The sequence below is a fragment of the Achroia grisella genome, unplaced genomic scaffold (assembly GCF_030625045.1).
Source record: "Achroia grisella isolate CSIRO2021 unplaced genomic scaffold, CSIRO_AGI_Agris_v1 utg149, whole genome shotgun sequence".
NCBI lineage: Eukaryota > Metazoa > Arthropoda > Insecta > Lepidoptera > Pyralidae > Achroia > Achroia grisella.
In genome coordinates this window covers 1-27,902 of record NW_026712644.1, presented here as the reverse complement: position 1 = coordinate 27,902, position 27,902 = coordinate 1, and positions in this window count along the sequence as shown.

Genomic DNA, 27,902 nt, shown 5'->3' with positions numbered 1-27,902 from the left:
GCAATGAAATTACAGGATAAGAGGCATGACATCTTAGTTCTAGTTAGGAATAATATTGTAACGATTGTTGTGGTGGCGTTCAAGTACTTAAGCGACAGTTATCTCTTACCATCAGGGCCGTTAGTTTATTTACTATTCGATTTACATTAAAAAAAATTCTAATGACCAAAATATACACCATTTTTTATTTAGTTATAATGCTACCAATGTAAAGGAGTTCATAGACGAGTATAATGGGATGAGGGCAAAAATGACACCGATGTACTTACAAATATTTTACTGACTAATGTTTGTATTTATTATACTTGTAATGTATTTAATTTATATATGTTAAAGCAATCTAGATTTATAAAAAATGTATAATAGAATAAAAATATATTTAAATAGCTTGCAACTGCAAATGAACTTTATAAAATACGATTTTCACTTACTGTCTTTAATATGTTCATGCAGCCATTAAACGTGAAATCTAATTGATTTACCTTTACGAAATTCATGTTTATAATATTAGTAAGATAGTTTTAGTATAATATACTCAAAATCCCTAATAACGGGCTATACTAATTATTACTCTAATAGACTAATTCTAGTAAAAATAACATATGCATCACGACTACTGCATGCAAAAGGGTCACTGTTCACTGCTAATTAAATAAACAAGACAAACTTAAGCCTGTGTTTAACCAAGATTGGCAGATTTTACCAAGTAGAAGAGGATATCCCACTACACAACATATGTTGTATCCCACTCATGCATAAACGAAATATCTCTTTTGGAATGTACATACTCTATCCTGAGGAGACAAAAACCATCCTTCAATTTTTATACCTGCGACGAGCATCAAACTCAGAAAAAATTGCGAGCTCAAATATATCTCTGTAGTTTGCAATGCTACATGTGTGAAACACAGAGTAATAGCCCAAAGGCCTAATTAAATAAAAAGACAGTTACGTCTGTCAGTTCTGAATTAGCACAATTACCAAAATTAGCAAATTGTCAATAACAAAAGATTCGTAACATAAGAAGCACCTGCTCCAACAATATTGGACGCAAAAACTGTAATTCCTGAAATGATTATTACAAAATTTGCATAACACCGTCCGGCACAATGACAGCATTTCAATTTTGCAAGCCCGTTCAAAGTTTTAATTACGCCGCGAAATTAATTTCGGATTAAGTTAGCAAGCACCAATTTATGTTTTGGGCTTTGAACTACGAATTTCGATGTATAAATGAAAATTAATCTTTTCATGTGCAACAGTGTGAAATCGCAGGTTTTTTTAAACAAAAACCTATTTTTTACCTTGAATGGAAAATAAATTAACAGGTCACCGATAGTAAGTGATAAGGGTCATCTATGTATATACATAAATAATACTACAGTCTAATGTCATATGATGCCCGTGATAACACTCGTGCATTGGCATTTCGGAATACTAAGATGTCATATCTCGATACACTTATGTTTAACAGCCTTATGTCACCCCTTCAACAGAAGTATAGCTTACTAGTGTCGAGTATTTTATATATTAATTATGTGGGGTATATCAATAAATGTAAAAAGAAACACAGTTAGTCTAAAAACTGAACTTGTGCTTCATTGACGCATTCACTTCTCTCACAAAACATAACAACTAGCTGTACTCGCGGTTTCATCCGCGTTGAATTTCAATATAATAATAATAATAATCTCAGGACAATTCACACAGCGCCATCTAGACCCAAGTTAAGCTAGCTAAAGCTTGTGTTATGGGTAGTAGACAACTGATATAAATACATAGATAATTTTTTTTTTCGTAAATACATACATATTATACATAGAAAATACCCAGACTGATACAAACAATCATACTCATGAATACAAATGTTTGTGCCGTGCGAGGAATCGAACCCGCGACCATCGGACGTAAAGTGGTGAGCTAGACCGCTAAACTACCGAGGTCGTCAGACCGCTAGACCACCGAGGTCGTCATATAGTGTTTATAGCCTGTGTTATTCTGATGTATAAGCTATATTACTGTAAAGTTTCATCAAAATCCGTTCAGTAGTTTTTGCGTGAAAGAGTAACAAACATCCATACTTACAAACTTTCGCATTTATAATATTAATAATAGGATAAAACATGCTGTTTGGCGGTTCAAATAAACAACATAGTGGAAATTGCTAAAATAGGCACTCGTACCTGTGTTTTTTGGACAAGAATCCCATATACCCACTTGTTACCCCTCCGTCAAGTTAAAAAAATTTGACACACCGATCACTTTTTACAAAATCTACCTAAAATGAGAAATCATAAGAAACTAGTATAAAATTGTTCTTTCTTGTTATTTAGACTACGTATATGTCGATGTGTATAGGCAACGGTTGCTACTGTTTTATAGCATAGGAAGGATGAGCCTGCAGCATATTTGATCGTAAATGATTATCACAATAATCCCAAAAATCCCCTTGTCACCCCCCCCCCTCCAGTGGGGTATGGCCTTTTGAAGATTTTTGTCACGATAAAAAAAAATGCGACACAGATATATGCCGACCAGTTTTAACAAAGCCTTCCTCAAAAAAAAAAATAATAAAAAACTGGTATAAAATTGTTTAAATTCATGACAATACAATATATGGCTATAAGCTTTTTTTATTTTTTCGGACTACTCTAATGCTGTTAGCCGCAGCTGGCCTTTACAGCTTTACCACACGATAGGGGGCGAGTGCAGATGGCACTCCAAACCCGCGGAAGGACTTATGGAGCGGCTGAAGGCCAACTCCCGCCTGACGGATACGACTTTAGTTTGAGGGCACCACTAGGGGTTCGAACCTCGGCTCAGGCCGTCGTAACATCGATCCCCGTTGAATTGGACGGGGGATCGATCGGAGGGGATGGCTATAAGCAATGCTTATCTCTGTTTGATAGCATAGGGAGGACAAGCCTGCGGTATATTTGATGGTGAGTGATTATCGACGCACTTGTTTGAATTGCACGTGAGTTACTAAACTTAAGGAGGAATAATTTCTTTCCTTGACGATTTCATTAACAGTTTTCATTTTTAAAACATACTTGTTTGACACATCTTGGGGAGAAGGGGATTAGTAATGTGAATTAATTGCCTACTCCATTGCAACAATGTACCAAGTCAGGTTGACCTCCACGTGGTTCCCACTGGAAATTATCGCGATAAACTATTGTTGAATTTCTCACGATGGTCAATGGGACGCCAACTGACCTGACCTCAGACTTATCTTGTCATCCTCCATTGATGCCCCTCCAGCGTAAACCGTTTAGCGCAGGCGGGTATACCATTGCATAATCATTCATAAAAAAAGACACAACTTTAAACATAGATTTTTTTACGAAACTCGTAAAAAAATCTATGTTTAAAGTTCTGCATTTACAATATTCGTTTTCGAAGCGACTGTATGCTCTTGTCATATATTCTATTTGATTTATATATATGTGCTTAATCAAACGAGTATTTCGATCAATATTCTTAGAGACACTTCAATTTTACTGATAGCTGGTGTTCAAATTATTCTTTCCTTTATGTTCTGTAATACAAAAAATGGCAAATACATATTTGTAAATATTAAGGAGAGAGAATATAAAAATCAAGCCAACACATCTGTGTAACATTCGCCTATTCAGGAACACGCACGCATTTTCTATCATTAAAAAGAGATCAAAGGAAATATTTTCCGACATAATATTGAAATATTTTCTCCTTTTTTTTATTGCCGAGAATAATATTGCGGGTAAAAAGGAGACAAGACTGGAGGCCGGGAGGGGTGTCTCATTAAAATTACTACAGACCAATGAATCTGTGAGAATAGTTGTAAACAAAGAGTGTGTCGCCGAGTGGGTTCTCCTGTTTTTATTTCATCACTTTATAACGTCAAGTCTTTCAATTTGTTTGATAATAATTACATTGTTTTTACTGTATTAACATTTTTCAAAGTGTTTGTAATCAGATATAATTGACTTGAGAAAGCAGCGTGTTCTAATTTAACCGATATTATAAAGATGTTAATGTTCGATGGCCTCGGTGGTCTAGCGGTTTAGCACACCGCTTTACTTCCGATGGTCGCAGGTTCGGTTCCTCGCACAAGACAAACATTTGTATTCATGAGTAGGACTGTTTGTGTCGATCTGGGTGTTTTCTACGTATAATATGTATGTAATTACGAAAAAAAATATGTTTTTGTATCAGTTATCTAGTACCCATAGCTTTAGCTAACTTGACTTGGATCTAGATGGCGCTGTGTAAATTGTCCTGAGATTATTATTATCATAATATTTTAATAGTATATTGAGTAGTATGATTTATAAATTTATTACAATTATTATATATTTTATATTATATTAGTAGTTGATAATATTTTTTTAACAGTATTAAGAACAGTGAACGTCTTCCGGGCTAAGATGATGATGGTGATGATGATTAAGAACATTGCCTTTCTTTTCTCTTCTTCTTACTATGCCCAATACAGTCCGTAATTGATATTCTTTGAATATAACTACTTATTGTGAAGTTATGGACTGCAATGAATGAATGAATAAATTATTATTACCTAAATATATATAACTTAAAGGTGACTGACATAGTGATCTATCAACGCACAGCCCAAACCACTGGACGGATCCGGTTGAAATTTGGCATGCAGATAGATGTTATGACGTAGGTATCCGCTAAGAAAGGATTTTGAATAATTCTACCCCCAAGGGGACAAAATAGGGAATGAAAGTTTGTATGAAACTTTGTCAATTTTAAACCGATCGGGCTGAGAATTTGCATACATAAAGCTACTGTGACGTAGGCATCCCCATAGAAAGGATTTTGATAAATTTCACCCTTAAGGGGATAAATCAACGCGAGCGAAACCGCGAGCAAAAGCAAGTTAGTAAATATAAGTCACTAGGTTGCGCTGGTCATATATGACAACATTATTACATATTTATCCAGCCCTTGAAGTGATGATACATTAATTAATCAAATTGTTACACGTGAAAGGATCTATTGGGACCTTTGATTCGATATGATATGAAAGGTTGCTGTAGTGATTTATATTAAATTATGATAGAATGTCGCTTAAGGTCTACTTCTACTAAATTCTATATGTATAGTAGTAGTATATCTATGTATATCTACATACATATCGTGATGATATAGATCTAGTCCAGGTATAAGTTCTGTTACAAATGAAAATGTATTCTTTTTAATGAAGTAATGTAATATTATTAAAATTTATACCTATACTAGCTGTTCCCGTGACTGGAATTTAACTTTATTTTTCTAAAATAAAAGTAGCCTAAAGAACTAAAAATTATTTTGTTCGTCTTCATTTATTCGTCTCAAACTTTCATCCCCTTAGAGGTGGACTTTATCCAAATTCTTTCTTAGGGGATGCCGACGTCATAGTAGCATTATGCATGCAAAGTTTCATCCCGATCGGTTTAAAATTGACAAAGTTTCATACACATTTTCATCCCCTATTATAAAATAGGGGATAAAAATGTGTATAAAACTTTGTAACTAACTCTACCCCCTTTGTAATTAACTCTACACCCAAGGGGATAACCCCTTGGGGGTAGAGTTAATCAAAATCCTTTCTTAGTGAATGCCTACGTCATAACATCTACCTGCATGCCAAATTTCATCCCGATCCGTCCAGTGGTTTGGGCTGTGCGTTGATAGATCACTATGTCAATCACCTTTGAGTTATATATATTTAAATTTTTATTAAAGTCACAGCAAATAATAAAAACATATTCTATTCGAAATGACGACCTTTGGCTTTTATATAGACCTTTAATCTGTTTAGCAATGAATCTATGGATTTACGAATTGCTTACAAGGGAAGTTTCGCTACTGCTTATTCCAAAGTTTTTTTTAAAAGACTCAATGTCATCGTATCGTTCAGGCCATGTCCTCTAAAACTGACCATAATTTGAAGCCTGAAGGATTGAGGTCTGGGCTAGATGAGGGCCAGTTTTCAGCTCATCTAAGTTCGAAATATCTATAACTATTGCATATGGGATAAAAGTAGTCTAATACTATTATTTCTTACCAATATTTAGCGCTGACAGTGATGCCCAAAAAAACAACAGCTTTCCAGTCATTTTAGGAGAGTCCTGTAACAAAATATACAAAAACTTGCTTAATAAGGCCTACAGTTTGGTCTACTAAAATTATGCTTCTTACTATATTATTATAAAGGCGAAAGTTTGTGAGTATGGCTAGATAGATGTTTGTTATTTTTCACGCAAAACTACTTAACGGATTTTGATGAAACTTTACAGTAATATAGCTTATACATCAGAATAACATACACTATAAATTTCATGCAGGTGTAACCGCGGGTATAACTAGTAATCTATAAAACTAAAATACGATAACATACAAAATGACCACAAAATCCGCTTGAGATATACAAGAGACTGCCAACTATAACTGGCTCTATCCTGCGACGCTGCTCTGCCTTTTCAAGTAAAATAACTAAAGAATTTTTTAACTCACTTAAGAGTTTGAGTTTATCCGATACAGACAAAAACTATAATTTAATTATAATTGTTGTATACATAAAATTAATCTAAACGTTTAGGTCATTTGTTTAATCCCTATAACATAAGCTCTATTTATTGTGGGACTAGAAGGCGCTGTGTTAATTGTCCAGGGTTTTTATTTATCGTCAATTGCTCTTTATGTAGTGTAGTCGTTTTATTATGTATAAGAAAATAAAAAATATCTGACTTTACAAGAGTATATTGTAAAAAGTCGTACATCAGTCTAATCTATGTATTTCAACCAATCAGTTTGCTTCGTATATTGTTTTTCAATTGTAGTGCGCAGATTAGGCCGTGAAATTATAGGACGAGAGGCAAGTCATCTTAGTAATATGGAATAGCAATATATGAATGGTATCACGGGTGTCACATTATAAAGTTGCTATTCATGTATATAGGCGCCGGTTACCGCTTACCATAAGACTGACCATCAGCTTGTTTACCATTCCTGTAATATAAAAAAAGGAGCTTAAAAAGCGCTTCCATTCTGCAACGCTTAAGATCTTAAGCTTTGCAGTAAACAAAGTGGAATAATCTTACATTTAAAAGTTAAAGAAATGTCGAGAGTTGTAAGATGCACTTAGTGATCTCTCCAGCTTCTGACACGAAGGGACATCTCAAAGGATTTAACTGCTTATGTAACTTTCCTTAACGTTGGAAGAATTTGTATTTTTTCCCGCTCAGCTAAAAGCCGGGAAGATACAGGAAATGTGATAATTTTATTACGTCTTATCCAGTATTTGTGAGTAACAGCTAGTAAAATATTTATCTATTTTTACATCAGATATAACGGCGTAAGCAGAAATATAACTCATTGATTTTTTTAGGGACAATTTTTGTTTTTACTTGTTGTTGTTTATTTCATACTTGTCTAATTTGTCTCATGCATCATCATCATCATCATCTTCACTGTTCTCGCAAAGAAGAACTATTAAGAAACTCAGCCCTTATTCTTTTCAAATGAGCTTGTAAATGTTTACAAAAATACAGATTCATTTTTAAATACAATTAGCGAGAATATTGTGACCTGGTGGTCACTCTATTCTCCCTAATGCTGGTAGCATATGCTATTGCATTTTTGTCAAATAAATAGTTTAATCTAATGAGTGGCCGTAACTCATACATACCCGTGGGTGAGAACAAACAGCACCCGTTCACAAGTATGACGGATGATGGAGTATAAATATTAGTTGTTGCTTACCATCAGTTGGCACGTGAGCTTATTATTCATTTATATTACATAAAAAAAAAACGGTAAAAATTGCTATCATACTCATTCATTGGAAAAAAATGAGTTTTCATTATGATATATTACACAATGTAATGTCTACCTTCTTTTATGTTCGTCCCAAATAAGATGACCCATGACCTACATGACGTTTTGACGCCGAGCCACTCAATCCCCAGTTTTATAACCCTTCCCGCTGTTACGTCAAAATAAAATACATCGTAATAACAAGCTATAAGTCGCAGTGCCATAAAATATGCCACTAAGCCTTAGCCCCTAGTTTTTAGGGTTCCGAACTGAATATATAAAAAACTATTTCTTTCGTAGCAAGGACAACAATAATTTTCTAAAATATATTCTCAATTATTTTAATCCTTCAGTCAATTTTAAAATTGCCACTAAGCCTTAGCCCCTAGTTTTTAGGGTTCCAAACTGGAAATGTAAAAAAAAACTATTCATTCGTAGCAAGGAAAACAATAATTTTCTAAAATATATTCCCAATTATTTTAATCCTTCAATCAATTTTAAAATTGCCACTAAGCCTTAGCCCCTAGTTTTTAGGGTTTCAAATTGGAAATTCAAAATACTATTTCGTTTGCTACAGCGATAATAATACTTTTCTAAAATATATACTACCATTATTTTAATGCTTCAATCATTAAATTTTAAATATATTAAAATGCCTAACACGCATTTATACGGATAATTCTATTTTTGGTTGGTAACTACCAAGATTGTAAGAAAGAATGGCTGATGTATTATATGTGAATGTTTCACTCTAAATCTGGGTTTAGTGCTTTCCGGTAGAAGAAGAAGTATAAAAACAAATTATTGATCCTGTATTTTTTCCGGATATTATGCTTATGCATTAAAAAATAATTTTTGTTAAAAAGTTTCCAGAGCTGAATTAAAATAATTACGGTTGATAAATAATAATAATAATAACTCTAAACAATCACACAGCGCCAGCTAATCAGAGCTTGTGATATGTGTACTAGATAACAGGTAGATATACTAAATACATTTTTCTAAACATGTTTATATGTATAGAATATATCCAGACCAATAGAAATTACACTCATGATTACGACATACATATTTGTATAAAGAGAGGAATCGAACCTGTGGTGACCGGAAGTAAAGCGGTGTACTAAACTATAGAATACCGAAACTGTTAAGTTGAAAAATAATAATATAGCTACGACTATTAAATAGAAAGTAAAAAGATGAATATGATATGTATATAGAATGAATATATGTGATGAATATAGAAGATATTGACTAGATCAGCTTTCAAAAATACTTCTCCAATAAACATAATAACTATAGTTTGCTCCTTTTGTAATCTTACTTTAAGGTTTAGTTTTTTTTATAAGTAATTTATACTATTAGAAACATTGAAAAAAAAACTTAACAAACATAAAAATATCTGGCCTATAGTATATATTTTTTTTTCATACACTATATCTTTCCTAATTCGCCTCTAAATCTATATCAGTAAATTTTAATAAAGATAAAATCTGATTTTTCTTTATTAACATCAAAACGCCTAAAACGTACATAACAAAACTACCATATACTTCCTCTAAATTAGTATATGAATATATTAAAATTCTGTAGTACAATACATTATTTGTTCAGGCCCTCAGTGTCACTATCAACTTACGCTTTACCTTTTTTTTGTTGTATTAACCATAACATAGGAATACAATGCAAGCCGATACCGCAAACAAGCTGAAAAACAGAACTTGTCCTGTCCTAATACTAATTCTCGGCATCCATAACCGACTAGTCTAGGCCCAACAAGCAGCCACCCTTTCTTTAACATAACGGACTAACTGTTACCCGTGAGTTTTTATATATACACTAGCTTTTGCCCGCGGATTTACTCGCGTTAATCAATCACCTTAGGGGTGGAATTTGTCAAAATCCTTTACTAGGGGATGCCTACGTCATAGTAGCTTTATGCATGCAAAGTCTCAGCCTGATCGGTTTAAAATTGACAAAGTTTTATACAAACTTTCATCGCCTATTTTATAGTAGAATAATCAAAATCCTTTCTTAGCGGATGCCTACGTCATAACATCTACCTGCATGCCAAATTTCAGCCTGGTCCGTCCAGTGGTTTGGGCTGTGCGTTGATGGATCACAACGTCAGTCACCTTTGGTTTATATATATTTAGATAGATATTATTTTAGAGTTAGTAGTACAGTGGAGAATAATGTGCATGAGGATAGGTCAGTTTGCACATCGTGGCGAATTTACCAGATATTAACCATGATGGTTTCCAGGTGAGACCGTGTTAGAAGTCGACTTGACATGGTACATTGCTAGCAATATACCCACACTAGCCCAATACTTATTAGATATGTTTTTGTAACGTGTATATGTATGTATGTATGTGTGTATGTCTGCATGTGTGTAAGTGTGTATGTATGTATATGTGTATGTGTATATGAATATATGTACAAAATCTACCCTTTACCCGTTGTAAGCACAGACTATTATATTAGAGCCTGTTAGTTTCTGTTCCCGCTATTTTACATAACAGAACGTACTACCGCCAAAACGCACCCGTATTCCTATGTTAAAATTAATGAAAAACTTAGTATGAAACCTACTGTGTAAACTGAAAACTGGCGAAAACCTCAACGAGACGTGTCAAAGAAGTCCAAGAAACCCTTAGGAACCTACAGGTACGAGATAGACCCTGGTCGCAATAACTAACAACCCCTTATTCCGTCCACTTTGATGTTCAAATTCAACCCGTCTATAAAAAAATGATTTGTGCAAACAAAGAATGTTATTGATGTTTTTGAGAGCTGGCTAAGATATATTAAATACTTAATGTCTCCACAAACTGTTGCTGCAACATAAAATATTCCTCAATAAAGGCAGTAATGTTTTCACATAAAATATATATGTTACATTTACTTTTATATCTACACTAGGGGATCGCCCCGGCTTCGCCCGTGGTACTCATTACTTTATGAGTTGTGTATATCTACATCTGTACATATGAATAAATTTTTACGCCCCGCCTTCTGTCTATATTAGCGATTGTAACAAAAACTATTGTTAGGATTTTTACGTGATTCCATTCATCAATTGACTGATTTCTGAGAAAGGTTTCAAATTCAAATTCAAATTTTACTAGCTAACTAAAATACTAGCTTTCCGCCCGCGGCTTACCTTTTTTATGTAATTTTTTTGGGTTACATTAGTGGAGTTTTAGTAAGGATCCCTATTCTTTTTTGGAAATATAATAAAGCCTATGACACTCAGCGATAGTGTAGCTTTCTAATGGTGAAAGAATTTTGCAAATCGGTCCAGTAGTTTCGGAACTTATACAACATAAAGAAACAAACAAACCTTTCCTCTTTCTAATATTAGTTTAGATCAGAAATGTTTTAGTCTGTGCTAGATTTAAAGTAACGACATTTTAGTCTAAGGTAGGACTTAAATAACTGGGCTCTAGAACCGAAACAGCTTAGGGAGTAAGCAACTTGGCGACAGAAATAGATAAATAGATGAAACTCTGGTGTCCGAATTTTTACAGACTACATCTTGTATAGTAGTAACACAAGATGGCGGCCTATGAACAGTAATTCTAACAAAAAAAACACGATACGAGCACCCCGCCAACGGAACGGACGAGTCGTGAGCAGGTTTCTAATAAGTACAATGGTGTTATTCAGTTTAGTTTCCCAGTTTTTAATTTCAAGTTTGATACCCGGCAATGAGGGCAATAAATAAATCATTTATGAGGCCCAGCATGGCGAATAATGATAACCGATTGAGACACATAAGTGCCCTCATATCACTAATCGCGTAGCCGAGTGACGTTCGTTATTGATGGCGGCGCATCCATCTTGCTCAGCTGTCTACAGCCGGCTCAGTTTTCACTTAATTATGTTTGTTTTCATATTCGACTTTTAGTTTTTGTTAGACCAGCCTGATTCTACTTAGAAAAGAGGAGAAAAATCAATAACTGTTTACCTACTTTAAAGGGTTATAAGCTAACAACATTGGGTTTTATTTAAGTTTTATAGTCATCTATCTATAGCTATCATATTAGCGAACCCGAAGGGTTTCGCTAATATTAGGAGTAAAATAGACTTTTAGGTTTTTTTTTATACCACGTATACATCTGATGGTAAACGGTTACCGTAGCCTATGGACCCCTAAGACACCAGGGGTGTCACGTGCGCGTTGTCGACTTAATATACCCTTCTTAAAAAACCCCGAGAGAACCTCGGCAGGTAGTTTATTCCACGATCTAAGTGTACGCAAGAGGAATCTCGTCTGAAAACGCACTGTCCAAGACCACTTAGGTTTACCATAATCATTACATAGCGACAGAGAGCCGCTCTTGCTGCCTGTCCGCCTATATGTATGCTTAAATCTTTAAAACTTGAATTTTGAAGCGGTTTTTTTAATAAATAGAGGAAGGTTTGTATATATAACTAGCTTATGCTCGCGGCTTCGTCATAACATCTACCTGCATGCCAAATTTCAGCCCGATCCGTCCAGTGGTTAGGGCTGTGCGTTGATAGATCACTATGTCAGTCACCTTTGAGTTATATAAATTTAGATACATGTACACCCGTGTGAACCCGGGGTGAGTAGCTAGTTAAAACTATATAATATTGGGCCATCGTTAAAAATGAAGGTGTATCTCGATGTTGCCTTGAAGTATACATATGTAACTAGTGAATTTCCTACGTAGGGCTCACTAAACAGACTTCAACATCATCTCTTTACTTTTTCACGCAAATACTACTGAACGGATTTTGATGAAATTTTACAGTAATATAGCTTATGCATCAGAATAACAAATAGGCTATATTTTTTATTGAAATTTAACGCGAGCTCAATTTGTATAAAGTAAATTGGTTAACCAATAAACAAATATTATAAAAGGTTATGATTTGATTAGTTATTTGTATTGGATATATAATTTTTTATTTCAAATATCTTTTGGTTTCGTATTGTAATATTTTATTGACTTTTTCTAAACGACACTTATATACATCAAGATTGTCTTTAAATCCAGTACGAATATTGCTATTGTTTGGAAATAAGTTAAGACTATTAGTTTCATACAGAATATTTTATTATGCATATTTAGGAGTACCGCTTAGAATATTTGTCTCTTTAAATATTTCTCTGAATGATGCATAAAATACTTAAATAAATACATTTAGAAAGTTACATTATCAGATAGTGATACGGGCTGATTTTAATTAATAAGCAATTAAAAATCTCTGCAATAATTGCATCTGTGGAAAGCCAAGTTGGAATAGTTATCAAAAGGAAAACTAGTTATCAAAAGGAAATAATAATAATAATCTCAGGACAATCCATACAGTGCCATCTAGACCTAAGTTAAGCTAGCTAAAGCTTGTGTTATGGGATAGATATAGATAACCGATACAATTTTTTTTTTCGTTAATACACACATAATACATAGCAAACACCCAGACCAATACAAACAATCATATAAATGTGTTGTGCGAGGATTCAAACCTGCGACCATCGGAAGTAAGGCTGTGTGCTAAACCACTAGACCATCGAGGCTGTCGTTGTTTTTTTTTCATCTACAAAATCACACGCAGATATAAGGTCGGTACCACTCAAAGAAATTAATATTTCCTCATGTGTATGCATCCATACTCTTCACTCATGTGGAAGATAAGTACGGTGGTATTAATTTTCACTAGTCGTCATATCATGTACACCATGCTTTTATCGTGATGAGTTTTTACTAGTGGAAATATGTCATGCAAATACTTTGAAGACACATGTACAATGATAATAATTATTCATTTTGTACAGTGAATTAAAAAAAATGATTTTTTTATTGATGATGATGGAATGGCATTCTTGTATGTACTAATAAAATGCGCGAGGTATATAATGACAGAATAAGGAAGTCAGTTTAAAAATATAATAAATTTCTCATTATTATTTTATGATAAAATAATAATAAAAAAAATAACAGACCATTTATTCCTTTCTAATATTATAAATGCGAAAGTAACTCTGTCTGTATGGCTTTTAAGGCAAAACTACTGAACCGAATTAAATGAAATTTGGTACACAGATAGTCTAGACCTTGAGAAATGATATAGTCCACTTTTTAACGCGAAAGGGGTTGAAAATGGAGATGAAATTTTGTTCCATACAGCATCGTCATTTTTAAAGCAATAAACATAAAACTTTTTTTTTTCTATATCTAGTCAAGATTACTATTTTAAGAGGATGAAGTTGCGGGCACAGTGAGTATGTAATAAATTCAAATTACAGCTTATGAACTTCAAATTTTTTATAATATAATTTTATTCCCTACTGTCTAGTTCAGTATATAGATCCAATTGAGAAGAACTGGCAAGAAACTCAATTGTATTGAATTATGTAAAATATTTACATGATATACCGTGTTGCTTAAAAACTAAATAATAATAAACAAGAAATGCGCCACTCAAACCGGAATCCTAATAAGTCCTTAAACTACCATCACACAGTTACGACTTCAACCTTAACACAATAACAAGTTACTAAAACATTGACCACTGTTATTTCTAACTCTAAAACAGTTAAACCTGAAAGTTACGAAACAAAAGAACTACAATAATAAAGACAACTAAAATGTGGGACAAACTTCACTAATTAGAAAAGTTTGTGACGAAACCATCTGCTTCTAATAGTTTGTCGCGCGGAATTTTACTACCCCATACTAGGGGCTCGTAAATTTATCGAGACTAATCGAAGAACGTGTAACTAATTTATTGATGACATGTCTTTGAATAAATTTGTGCAGATCACTTTACGGAGAAGTATGCGGTTTATCTCGAAACTTAAATTGAATCCAACATTTTGATATTTATATATGAATGTGGATATGACCACTTTATACGTCTACCATTTTAGCACACCAATTTCGTTGGTAGCAGGTTCGATTTCTCGCATGGTGCAAACATTTGTATTCATGAGTGTGTATTGTTTTGACATGGATGTTTTCTATGTATTCACAAAACAGGTTACATTAGTTGTCTAGTACCTTTAGCATAAGTTCTGCTTGCGACTAAACGACGTTGTGTGAATTATCCAGATTTATTATTATTTTAAAAAATATTCATTTAATTCAATTGAATTCCCCCATTTAGACATATTACAGGCTTTAGAAGATTAATAGCGGACGTGGGTGGAAAAAGTTAAACATGTGTATGACAAACGAATACATTTTATTTGCATTATACTATAATAGAAGATTTAATTAGTAAATGAAGCACATACTATATATATACATATATTTAAATATAGTAAGCTGTACTTATTACTGAAACATTTTTATCGAGGCAACCGTAAGATAAATGGAGTTAATTGTATAAAATATACAAAAAAAAAATCTATTCAAAAGAGCAACACATAATTTCTTGTGATGAATCTGCATTCTGAATGAGTTAGTCAGTCAGAATCAAAAATATGACTATTCAAAAATGCTTGTAATGAGTTTATTTGAATAAAGATTTTTTTCTATTTCTAAAAGCGGTCATGCAAATAAGGAATACGGAAGAACAATAATATAAGGAAGAAAAATCTAATATTAATCATAATGAGAATTAGAATTAAGAATTTTAGTTCTTATTATATTAAATTAAAAGAATATTGCAAATAAATTATTCTGCAATTTCGTGTCGAAACGTATATACATAAATGAAGAAATAATATATAAAGAGTAAATTAACTATAACATTTTGTAGTCAATTCCATATATATTAAACTAGATACTCGCTCTGGCTTCGCATGGGTACATATATACATATGTATTATACATATAAACCTTCCTCTTGAATCACTCTACCTATTAAAAAAACCGATTCAAAATCCGTTACGTAGTTTTAAAGATTTAAGCATACATAGGGACGGACAGACAGCAACAGCCACTTTATTTTGTAATATGTAATAATTCTCGAAATAAAGCAGAAATATATATATATATACATGTATAATACATTTATAGTCTATAGTTTTGAAGCTTAATATTAAACTTAAAGTTTCTAATTAGGAAACTAGTGCCATCACTTGATACTATCTTGGCTAAATTGGGTTAATTAGCTTATGAAACTTTTAGCGTTTAACATTCTGCTTAATACTTGACGATAAAATATATAATCCCATTAAAAATACTACTATGTATAAATTAATTACTTCTTTTAAGATAAAAGATTACCTATGTACGATCTATACCAAGCGGGTAAGTAAATTTATACATATTTGATGACCTTGGTGATCTAGAGGTTTAGTACACTTTACTTCCGATGGTTGCGGGTTCGATTCCTCGCACGGTGCAAACGTTTGTACGATAGTTTGTATCGGACAGAGTGTTTTCTATATAGGTATGATATATAAAAATATATCTAAGTATTTATATCGGGTGTCTATTTTGCCCATAATACAAGCTCTGCTTACCGTAGGACTAGATTTATTCAGAATTCTAATTTTTTTTTTTTATTCGTATAGGTCTAGTACAGACTCTTATGATATGTCAAACCTACCGTCAGTTCGAAATGCTTTCGAAATGAACAACTGTCAAGAAACTCAGCTCCTTTTATCATTCTTTTCAAATATGTTGTACATGTTTACAATAATACATATTCATTTTTAAATTCAAATTTGGGAGAATAGAGTACCACCAGCATAAATTATTGCAAAAATAAATAGTCTAATCAGTGTTCGTAATCCGAATAGACAAGTAGCACCCGTTCACGAGTATGACGGATGAGCCAGCCATCGTTGCATATTATACTGAAAGTTATTCCATTACTTATTTCCAATGAGCTGTTGCGATTTAGAATTCTTTTCTGAGAATAAAGATACTTATTAATAATTATTAACATGGATGAGCAACTCATAAATATACATTTATATAATGCTCACACTTTCCTTCTTTATTACCATCCTACGAGTGTTATTTCAAACTCCAAAAAAAACATTTATATCTTTAACGCAAAAAACTTCTAAAGCGCGATGCAGGAATTTAAATCTGGCGTTGAACAAAACAATCATTAGTATTCTGTTATCGTACGACGGGCGGTCCCACAAAAATTCTTAAACTGTATTTAAAATCACGAATTTTCTCACCAGACCTTCACGGCTTTAGGGACATTTAGGTGATAGTAATCTCTGTTTACTGAAAACATCTGCTAGGGAATAAGTAATTTAAAATATGTATCTTTGCAATGATAATAATTACAACTATACTGTAAAGCATTAATATAATATAAATGGGAAATTTTATAATATTTTTCTCGCCAATTTTTACATTATATACATAGGAAACACCCAGACTAATACAAACACTAAATACTCAGATATGTAAATATTTGAATCATTTAAAAAAAATTAAAACATAGTTTCTATAAACTGACTAGCTACCCACCCCGGCTTCGTACGGTGTACACCCGTGTGAAGTATTACATATAAACCTTCCTCTTGAATCTATTAAAAATAACCGCTTCAAAATCCGTTGCGTAGCTTTGAAGACTTAAGCATACATAGGTACGGACAGACAGCGACAGCGACTTTGTTTTATACTATGTAATGATGTAGTTGTTTATGTTTAACATGTTATTGTTATAATTTTATTTTTGGTTTGAATAAATTCTTTAATTGTATTAATTAATTCTTCTTTATTTTTTATTGTTTCAACCGCTATGATCACGGGTAAACTTTAATAGCAATAATCTAAATATATATAACTCAAAGGTAACTGACGTAGTGATCTATCAACGCACAGCCCAAACCACTGGACGGATCGGGCTGAAATTTGGCATGCAGGTAGATCTTATGAAGTACGCATTCGCTAAGAAAGAATTTTGATTAAATCTACCTCCAAAGGGATAAAATAGGGGATGAAAGTTTGTATGAAACTTTGTCAATTTTAAACCGATCGGGCTGGGACTTTGCATGCATAAAGCTACTTGCATAAAGCATGCATAAATCATGTAGGCATCCCCTAAGAAAGGATTTTGATAAATTCCACCCCTAAGGGAATAAATTAACGCGAGCGAAGCCGCGGGCAAAAGCTAGAATATATATATAATATTAATAGCTTATACATGAGAATAACATATAGCCTACAAAATTCATGCGGATGAAACCGCGGGCACAGCTACTAATACAAATATTTAGAGACTAACAGAGTTGAGTATGTATAAAGAAGAGGATTATGGATTTTTCGGCTCAAGTCGACAAAGTTTGAACCGCAAGCCGCTGCTAAGTGTTAATTGCAGAAGTTAGCTCCGCGTTTATTGCTGACTTCTGTATTGGATGTTTATCTTGTTTCGACGTAACGAGCAATTGTATCTAATGTTACAAAAAGTACACGTTTTTATGTAATTAGACGTTCTATTATGGGGTTTTTTTTTTGTGAATAATAATGGAATGGTTAACCCGCCTGCGCTAACGGTTTACGCTGGCGGGGCACCAGTGGAGGATGATAAGATGAGCATGAGGTCAGGTCAGTTAGCCCGTCGTGACAAATTCATCAGGAATTTAACACGATGGTTTCCAGGGGGAACCTCGTGGAGGTCGACCTGACATGGTATATTGCTGGCAATGGGGTTATCAATCCACATTACTAACAATCTCCTTCCCCCCTCTATTATGGGGTTCACATGATCCGTGAGTTCATATACATAGAAATAGTTACTATAATTTTTGAATATCCCACGGGAGCTGCTTAATTTTCCGGGATTAAAGTATCTAAGATGTTGACCCGGAATGTAAGCTACTTCCATGCAACATTTCATTCAAATCGGTACAGCCGTTTCGGAGATTAGCCTGTACAAACAGACATACAGATAGAGAAACAGTAAATTTGAAAAAAGTCTAAATGTGTTATATTTTACTTCTAACATTTTAACGTGAATAAAATTTGTATCTATCTATCTAACATCCCTCTTACTCGGTTTTTAGTTTTTTTTTTAATGTACAGACATTTGACCTCTGCTGTATTATTATATGTATAAACTATACAATATCTTGTAAATTATAATATTTCTAATCTAAAATCATTTATTCATGTGTTAATATTTCTTAACTACCGTTCAGTTCAGTATACAATTCTATTGAACAGAACTGATAATAAACTCAACTGAATTTATTGTGATTTTTTTAAAAGCGAGTCTATTTACTTAGGTCTAACATTAAATTTAAATCTCAGGCATGAACAACTATTGTACACATGCATGCAATTGCATGACAATAGTTTCAAAATGCATTCATTTAAATAATTGTTTATTGAGAAATATTTTGGAGCATTGGTAAATTAATATGATTTAACAGATGATTTGATAATATAATATCTTTTAATCCAGGTTGTCTGTAAGATATTGATTTAAGCGTTAAGGCTGCCTTTTGTTTAGAACATATATATTATTATATATATAAGTTTTTGTATATTTTTTTATGCGTAATAAAAATTGATTATTATTACCAGTTCATTAAGAATAGAATAGAATAGAAAATCATTTATTTAAATAAACTTAATTTAAGCACTTTTGAATAGTCATAACAATTATTTTTATTGATTTAACGTATTTTTTATCTTTTATTATTATTTTTTTTAATATTAGTATTCTGCACTCATTTTCTATATAAACTACTCGTGTGCTAAATTTCATACTCCTCAGTCAGCACATTTTTGTACCCCTAGGGTAGTATGAAGTTTTGGTTCATGTATTAATATATAGATTATATAACAGAGTACCTATTTATATGAAGAAAGAAATAAATCAGTTTCGCTTGATATAACGTTACTGAATTTCTTTGGATGTCTTGTGACTTTGAAATAACATAGAATAACTGAGCCTTACTCCTATCTAATTTATTTATAGTCCCGTAATTTGTGTTCTTCCTTTCATTCGTTCCTCCTTATCGGCCCATTATTTTTGCGCTTACTTTCTATTTATACGAACTTTCTTGGCTGCTAAAGGAATAGGTAATCTTTTTGGGGAGTTGATAATGACGCTACGCCTCGGTGGTGTAGTAGTCGGCACACCGCTTTATTTCCGACGGTCGAGGATTCGATTCTTTCCACGTTGCAAGAGTATGATTGTTTGTATCGGTTTGGATGTTTTCTATATATGTTATTTATGTATTTATAAAAAAAATCTGTTGTCTAGTACTCATAACACAAGCACTACTTACTGTGGATGGCCATCGATCGTGCCATCCATTTATCCATCCTTTTTCTTTCTTAGCATACATTTTTTTTACTACTAATCCGTTAACAGTAATACTACTATATAATTACTACTACTATAATAGAATATTAAAAATAGTATACAAAAATCGTTTACCATTCATAAATAATAGCCCATTAACGTCCCATTGCATGGTATGGGCTTTTTCCCATTACGTACATTCATGCGTTCCGTAACAAAAGCGGAAAAACCAATAGATTTATTTGCTACTTATCCTGTGGGTCTGATTTAACTCGGGTTTTATGGATATAAAAAGATGGATTGTACAGAAATTATGCTAGCATATCTGATATTACATCCTTTCATCGAGGAGACGGCAGCTACGTGATTTATTTATCAGACTTTAAACCTAATGACAGTATGGTCAAATCTGGCTGAGCTAAAAAAATATACATCAATGGATATTTCTGACATTTTGGTTATAGATACATCGGTGACAAACCAAATTAAGACCGTAACGAGAGAGAGTAAAAGAGCTGAGAGATGGTAGTATTCAGTCTCTACTACTTTCGATTTCATACCAGCGTAATATTTTTTATATCCCTAAGTAATAAGGGTTCTCAACTTCTAATATATTTTGTTTATTTATTGGACAATATTTATTTATTTATAATATGGCATTAAAAATACATACAACCCTAAATTTACTAAGTTCATCAACTCCTATTTTTTAAAAGCAATTTTAATTTATATGGCAAAACAACGTTTATAGGATCAGCTCTTATGTATCCAATATATATTTATTTTTATATAACTATTTTTAATTACTCGTATTTTCCTCAAAGCATAAATTTGTTTCTCACTACCGTTAATATATTATTTCCTTTTTCGTTATATTATTATTCTTAAGTACTATTTGCATATTACCCATATGTACCACAATTATATCTATTACCCTAAGGTTGCCTTGAAAAAAATGCTTTTAGGAATTAGGCCATCATATTGCATTTATACAAATGTATTGATAAATGTTTCAGGCAAATAAATGCATATAATGTATATCAATATTTTATATCTATATTATATCCTATAAATTATTAGTGAGGGAAAAATAGAAGGAAAGTGGCGGAGGAGATGACCAAGGCACAGCAAATTAAAGACAATATTGGAATGTTGATACGATACGATTGTATCGTATCAACATTTAAAGAGCATGATCGTGGAGCAACAGCCACAACCGACATCACTACAACCACCGACAAGAGCATGGCTCTTAAATTATGAATGAATGAATATTATACTTTCACAACTTATATCTCCGATAAGGTAGTCAGAACCATTCTCAATTTCCAACGTTGGCATAAGCCTAACATTTGACAAATCGTTGGGCATGCTTTAATTTACTCGACATCAATTTAAATACAAGTAAACCTTAATACTATCTATATTAGGGATCAGTGTCCCTAATTGCAAAGTGAAAATGGCCTGTCAGCTCTCCCTTTCCCTTTGGGAATACAACAAAAATAACGGTTAGTTGGGACTTGGAAACAAAAAGAACGCGTTTTCTACTAAAACTTTCCTTTTTTATTGACACGCCGCTTTTTTTTTCAAGAAAAGTATTTAAATAAAACGTGAGTAAGACCTGCCAGCAATAAATATCTTCAGAAGAAGAATTTAGAAAGTTTGGTTTTCATTAATCATTTACAGCGAAGAGATGCCGTAGTGTTGTGTATTTGCAAATATATTAATATCGATAACTGAGTATTTGTATATTTATTTGTTTAGTAAATATAGTCTTATGTGTGTCACCTACCTATTCTATGTACATAATTCCTCTCTTATAGGTTGTCTATAAGAAATTGATTATAGCGATAAGCCCGCCTTTTGTAATTACTTTTCTATTTATTGTGTTTTTTTTCTTATTGTTTCTTCTATATACGCAATAAAGAGTTTATTATAATTATTAAATTGGCGACAGACTACCACGAACTCTTTTGATATATATTTTTTAATTGTACGTTTTGGCACTGTTCTTTTTATGTCTTGTTAAGTATTAATCTTTGCGAAAGTTTGTGAGTATGGATAGATATGTGGACAGATGGATGTCTGTTACTCTCACGCAAAAACTATGAACGAATTTTAATGGAACTTAACAGTAATATAGCATCAGAATAACATATATAAAAAATTTCAACCGAGTCAAACCGCAGGTAGAGCTATTTTAGATATATTTACTTATCATATTGTAGTAAGCGACAATATTGTGATATTATATTATACTATTACAATCTACGTGTTTCCAGCATTAAGACACTAATACTGTTCAATGATCCGTTACAGAGTATGTAAGATGTTATAAGGAGCAAACAAGCATACAGCTCAATAAATGATAACCTATATTCTCGTAATATTATATATCTTCAAACTAAATTTTTCAAATTACACCGCTTTACGACTGATGGTCGCGGGTTCGATTCCTCGCACGGCACAAACATTTGTATTCATGAGTATGATTGTTTGTATCGGTCTGGGTGTTTTCTATGTATAATATGTATGTATTTACAAAAAAAAATATCTATGTATTTGTATCAGTTATCTAGTACCCATAACACAAGCTTTAGCTAGCTTAACTTGGGTCTAGATGGCGCTGTGTGATTTGACCAAAAAAAAAAACAAAAAAGAAAAAAAAAAAGAAAAAGAAAATTTAGGTAAGATCAGTTAAGTCGTTTAGTCAACAAAAGATGTCATACAGACATACAGACTGATGGCATACTTTACTTTTATAATATTAGTGTGGATCCATATACAAATTGTACTATATTCAACTATATATAATGTAATAATAATATCTCAGAACAATAACTCAGCGCCATCTAGCTCCAAGCTAAGCAGAGCTTGTATTATGGGTAGGTACTAGACTATCGATTTCAAAACATAGATACATTTTTATAAATACATACTTAATATATAGAAAACATTCAGACTGATACATACAATCGTATCGGTGACAAATGTTACCTTGCAACGAATCGAACCCACGACCATCAGAAGTAATACCACCGAGGCCATCCAAAAACAATTTGAATGTAGCACTAAATTTGATGTTAAAAACTACCAAGAACCAGCCAATCGGCATTGCCAATTTGTTTCCTGAACATAGTCTCGCAAACGAGTGGTTAATGCAAAAACCGAAATAAATCTTCTAGGAAAAGACTCACGAATGCTACCGAGCTCTCATTTAAAATTCTGCTCCACAACGTAATTCGGGTCGAATCTACTAACGTACATACCATTGTTACTGTTCACAATCTGAACCGGAGTGAGATTTCATACACGGATGGAATTTTAAAACGTGAGTACACCTGCTTGTAATAAGCTTAGCTTCCTTTAAAACTCGTGCATTCTGGAACATTTGTAGATGGCAAAAATGATATCGAAAATTCTGATATTCTATTTTTTATTTATTTTAATTGAATCGCGTTGAATTTAAATATATAAATTTCAATAAAAAATATAGCATGTACGTTATTCTGATGCATAAGCTATTTTACTGTCAAGTTCCATCAAAATCCGCTCAGTAGTTTTTGCATGAAAGAGTAACAAACGTCCATACTCACAAACTTTCGCGTTTATAATATCATTAATATTAACTGTAATGAAAAACAAATTATTTTTCGAACTATTCCAATAGTGGGTATAGCTGGCCTTTCCAGTTTTAGTGAACGATAGGAGACGAATGCAGATGACAGTCCAAACCCGCGGAAGGACTTATGGAGCGGCTAAAGGCCAACTGCCTGATGGATACAACTCTAATCGGAGGGCATCGCTAGGGGTTAGTCGGCTCAGGGCGTCGTAATTTTCCCCATTTGAATTACACGGGGAATCGATCGGAGCTATGTACATATACAGGAATAGTATAATAAGTAAATTTTTATATTTACTTTGTAAGTAGTAGTTTAGAACTTAACTTAACGTGCTACCGTCGTCGTCGATCTCTTATTCTATTAATTTACTAGTAAAGGCTATAACAGAATAGCAGAGAGGGTGGACTCACTGCCCCCTCTGAGTTATAGACCGTTTTGTCTCCTTCATTACTTTTAAATTTTATTATTGTATGGGCAGCAATTGTATTAGTTCTTTATGTTTTTGTTTGAGACCAATAAAGATGATTATCATTATTATTTTATAACGTAATGATGTGACTTCTGTGTTATCATACAAGGTACCCTGTAAAGCGACGTATAATTAAAAAACAGTCACCTTTTTTTCGAGCACCAAATTACTTACTTTTTAAGGTGTATTAAACTAATTGAGAAGCCAATGGAGCTAAACTGCTCACTATGTAATCCTAAGCTCCTAAAAAAAGAAAAGGGAAGAGGTATATTTTGATTAAAGATATGGAATAAAGTTGATGACAGTGAAATTTATTATATTTAAATAATTCAAACAGCGCCATCTAGTCCCAAACTAATTTATATTACAAGTGCATTTTTACATATCACATTATAATTGTCTAGTTGTAATCAAAGTAGCTGTGCCTGCGACTGCGTTGAATAGGCGACGATTGATGAATTTTCATATAAACTTTCATCCCCTGTTTAATTTTACCCCCTTAAGGGTAAAATTCGTACTATATATTATTGTTATATTTATTTATATTTAATCAACAGCTTCAAAAATAAAGCTCAAGCTTCTAGTTTTAATGACAATATTTCCAAAAAAACGTTGATCTCTGTTTTCAATCATTTAAAACTCTTTTTTCAGATTTAACAGTAGTGTCCTTTCCCAGGGTCTAGAGTATCTGTGTACCAATTTTGATTTAAATCAGTTCAGTAGTTTTGGCGTGAAAGTAAGACAGACAGACAGACAGAGTTACTTTCGCATTTATAATGTTAGTAAGGATTTATAATCTTAACAATAGTACGTTTGGCAAATCACTTTTACTCATGATCCATATATGATAATTCAAAGTTATTACTTTAAAATATTATAGATGTAATGCAGATTAATAAATAAAACAGATTAATACCTATAAGAAATGATGTACCGACAAACACCATATTCAACGCATAAAGTATAGCTAAAGATAATTTGGCCATTTTCTAATTTCTAATCTTTGTACTCTGTGTATAGTTACGTTACTGGAAACCAACGCGTTCGAATATTTTAACGTCAAATAATTACCTTTGAACTATGGTAGGGGAATTCATTCATTTAAATTCCGTTGCGTAATTTGAATTGGAGATTTTACAGCCTTTAATCTAAAACCGACGTTGGATGATGCCAAGAACGTGTGCAGTTACCCTACTAATTAAGAACAATGAATCCGGTTGGATATCTTCAGTGATGTAAATGTGCTCAACCAACTTTCTCCAGTGGTAGAATTTGTGTAAAGTTGTCTTATTTTTATGTTATTGGATTTACAAATAAGCTTACGGCCCACCTGATGGTATGTAGCTATCACCTATAAACATGTATATTATAACATGTCGACATTAGGAGGGGTAGGAAAACCTTTGTGTAACGATAACGATTTCATACTTTTCCATCTGCGCAATTTTCGTAAAAACCTGTACAAAGTTTTTGCTTCACATATATCTATATATAAACATAGATAATAATTTATTTAATTACGTAATCATATATATACATATATAATACTATCACATGTATACATCGCAAAGGTTTATATACTTCAATCCAATACGAGAATAAAGGGAATTGACAATTCAAAAGCTTCAGTGATATACGCGTAATCTTGTTGAAAGCAATGCTGTAAATACACCCTTGGTCCTCAGTATAGGAGGGTAACAATCCAATTTTGGATCCTTATGAAGGAAATAAAGCACCCGCCGTTTCTATGAGTGTATACGACGGTATTGGGTTGTAAGATGCATAAATTATGGTGACTATAGTGTAACGTAACGAAATTAAACGTATGCTTTTGTTGAACTAGTTTTCCAAATTGTATAAAACTAGTTTCCTCAATCAGTTATTTATTTATAGGTTAGGTAAATTAAGCAAATATCATCTGTTATTGTAAAAAAGAGAACGATAGACTGTGTGAAAGATGATATGGTAAGAAAGGGAGTAAATAACGAGATGACTGCGAACAGGGATGAATGGAAGAGAAAAACATGTTACGCCGACCACAAATAAATGGGATAAGGAAGAAGCAGATGATGATGATCATCTGTTATTGTAAGTCTATAGACATATGGTGGAAGGGAACGGCTAATAATGATGACTAATGACCCAGTATCAGCAATGTCCCATGGTAGGTTGACCACCATGCAGTTTTCTCTGGAAACCATCGAGATAAAATCCTGGTAAATTTACCACAATGGGCTGAATATGACCACATGTTCATCTGACCAGTTAGCTACAGGGTGGAAGGGAATTGCTAGTAATGATGACTACTGACCCAGTGTCAGCATTGTCCCATGGTAGGTTGACCACCATGCAGTTTTCTCTGGAAACCATCGTGATAAATTCCTGGTAAATTTACCACAATGGGCTGAATATGACCACATGTTCATCTGACCAGTTAGCTACAGGGTGGAAGGAAACTGCTAGTAATGAGACTAATGACTTAATACTAGCAATATCCCGTGGTAGGTTAACCTCCATGCAGTTTCCTCAGGAAACCATCGTGATATATTGGTAAATTTACCACGCTCCGCTAGATATGACCATGAGGTCATATCTAGCGCAGCGTGGTAAATTTGAAATTGAGCATGAGCTCATCTGACAAGTGGACAGACTGCCCCGTTACCATAAACCGTTAACGCAGGCAGGAGCACAATTCCACTACAATTAATTAAAAACGTTATGTGCTATCTATAGGTACATTCTATAGGTACATGGTTGGGCTGAAAGATTATAATATTTTAATGCAAATACACATATCCTATAAAACCAGTTCTTTAAATCGGCTGCTGAATTCCTGATAACTAGATTTACAGTTTTACAGTTTTTTTATAGACAGAACAATAAGGCACTTATTAGTACTTACTTTTAATGAGCGTAAATAAAGATCGATTTAAATAATAGATTAGGAAGATGTAGAACGTTCCATGATCAACTATCTATCACAATATATATCTTTTTAATTTTTTCTATCATATAAGACAAACTCTTTGGCTCTGTAATCTTATATATAAAATTCTCGTGTCACAGTTTTCGTTCCCATACTCCTCCGAAACGGCTTGACCGATTCTCATGAAATTTTGTGAGCGTATTGAGTAGGTCTGAGAATCGACCAACATCTATTTTTCATCCCCCTAAATGTTAGGGGTAGTCCACCTCTAATTTTTAATTTTTAATTTTAAGGCAAAACAACGTTTGCCGGGACAGCTAGTATTACTATAGGTATGTCTGTATATTGATATTATTTATCTTGTTCAAGACAGCTGAACGTCGAAATAGACAGCTAGTATATACCTAATATAGAAACTCCTATTCTTTCTTCTTTGTACTACAACTGTATCAATTTCTCAGAAAAGACGTTGTTAAAACTTGTAGTATTCGAATTTTGTTATGTATTTTTCATTTCGTACAAGGTAGTATGTTATATGTACATAGTATGCGTATTGTTTATATTATACAGCAGTAATTATCATAATATCGTAAAACAATCTGTTTTACTAATAATAATTTAAAAAAATAGCAGATTTATTGTTGACGGCCTCGATGGTTTAGCGGTTTTGTACACCGCCTTACTTCCGAGGTCTAGGGTACGATTCCTCCCATGATTAGTGTCATTTATATTCATGAGTATGATTGTTTGTATCGGTCTGGGTGTTTACTATGTATATGTATATATTTAGGAAAAAAATATCTATGTAGTTGTATCAGTTATCTAGTACCTATAACAAAAGCTTTAGCTAGATTAACTTCAGTTTAGA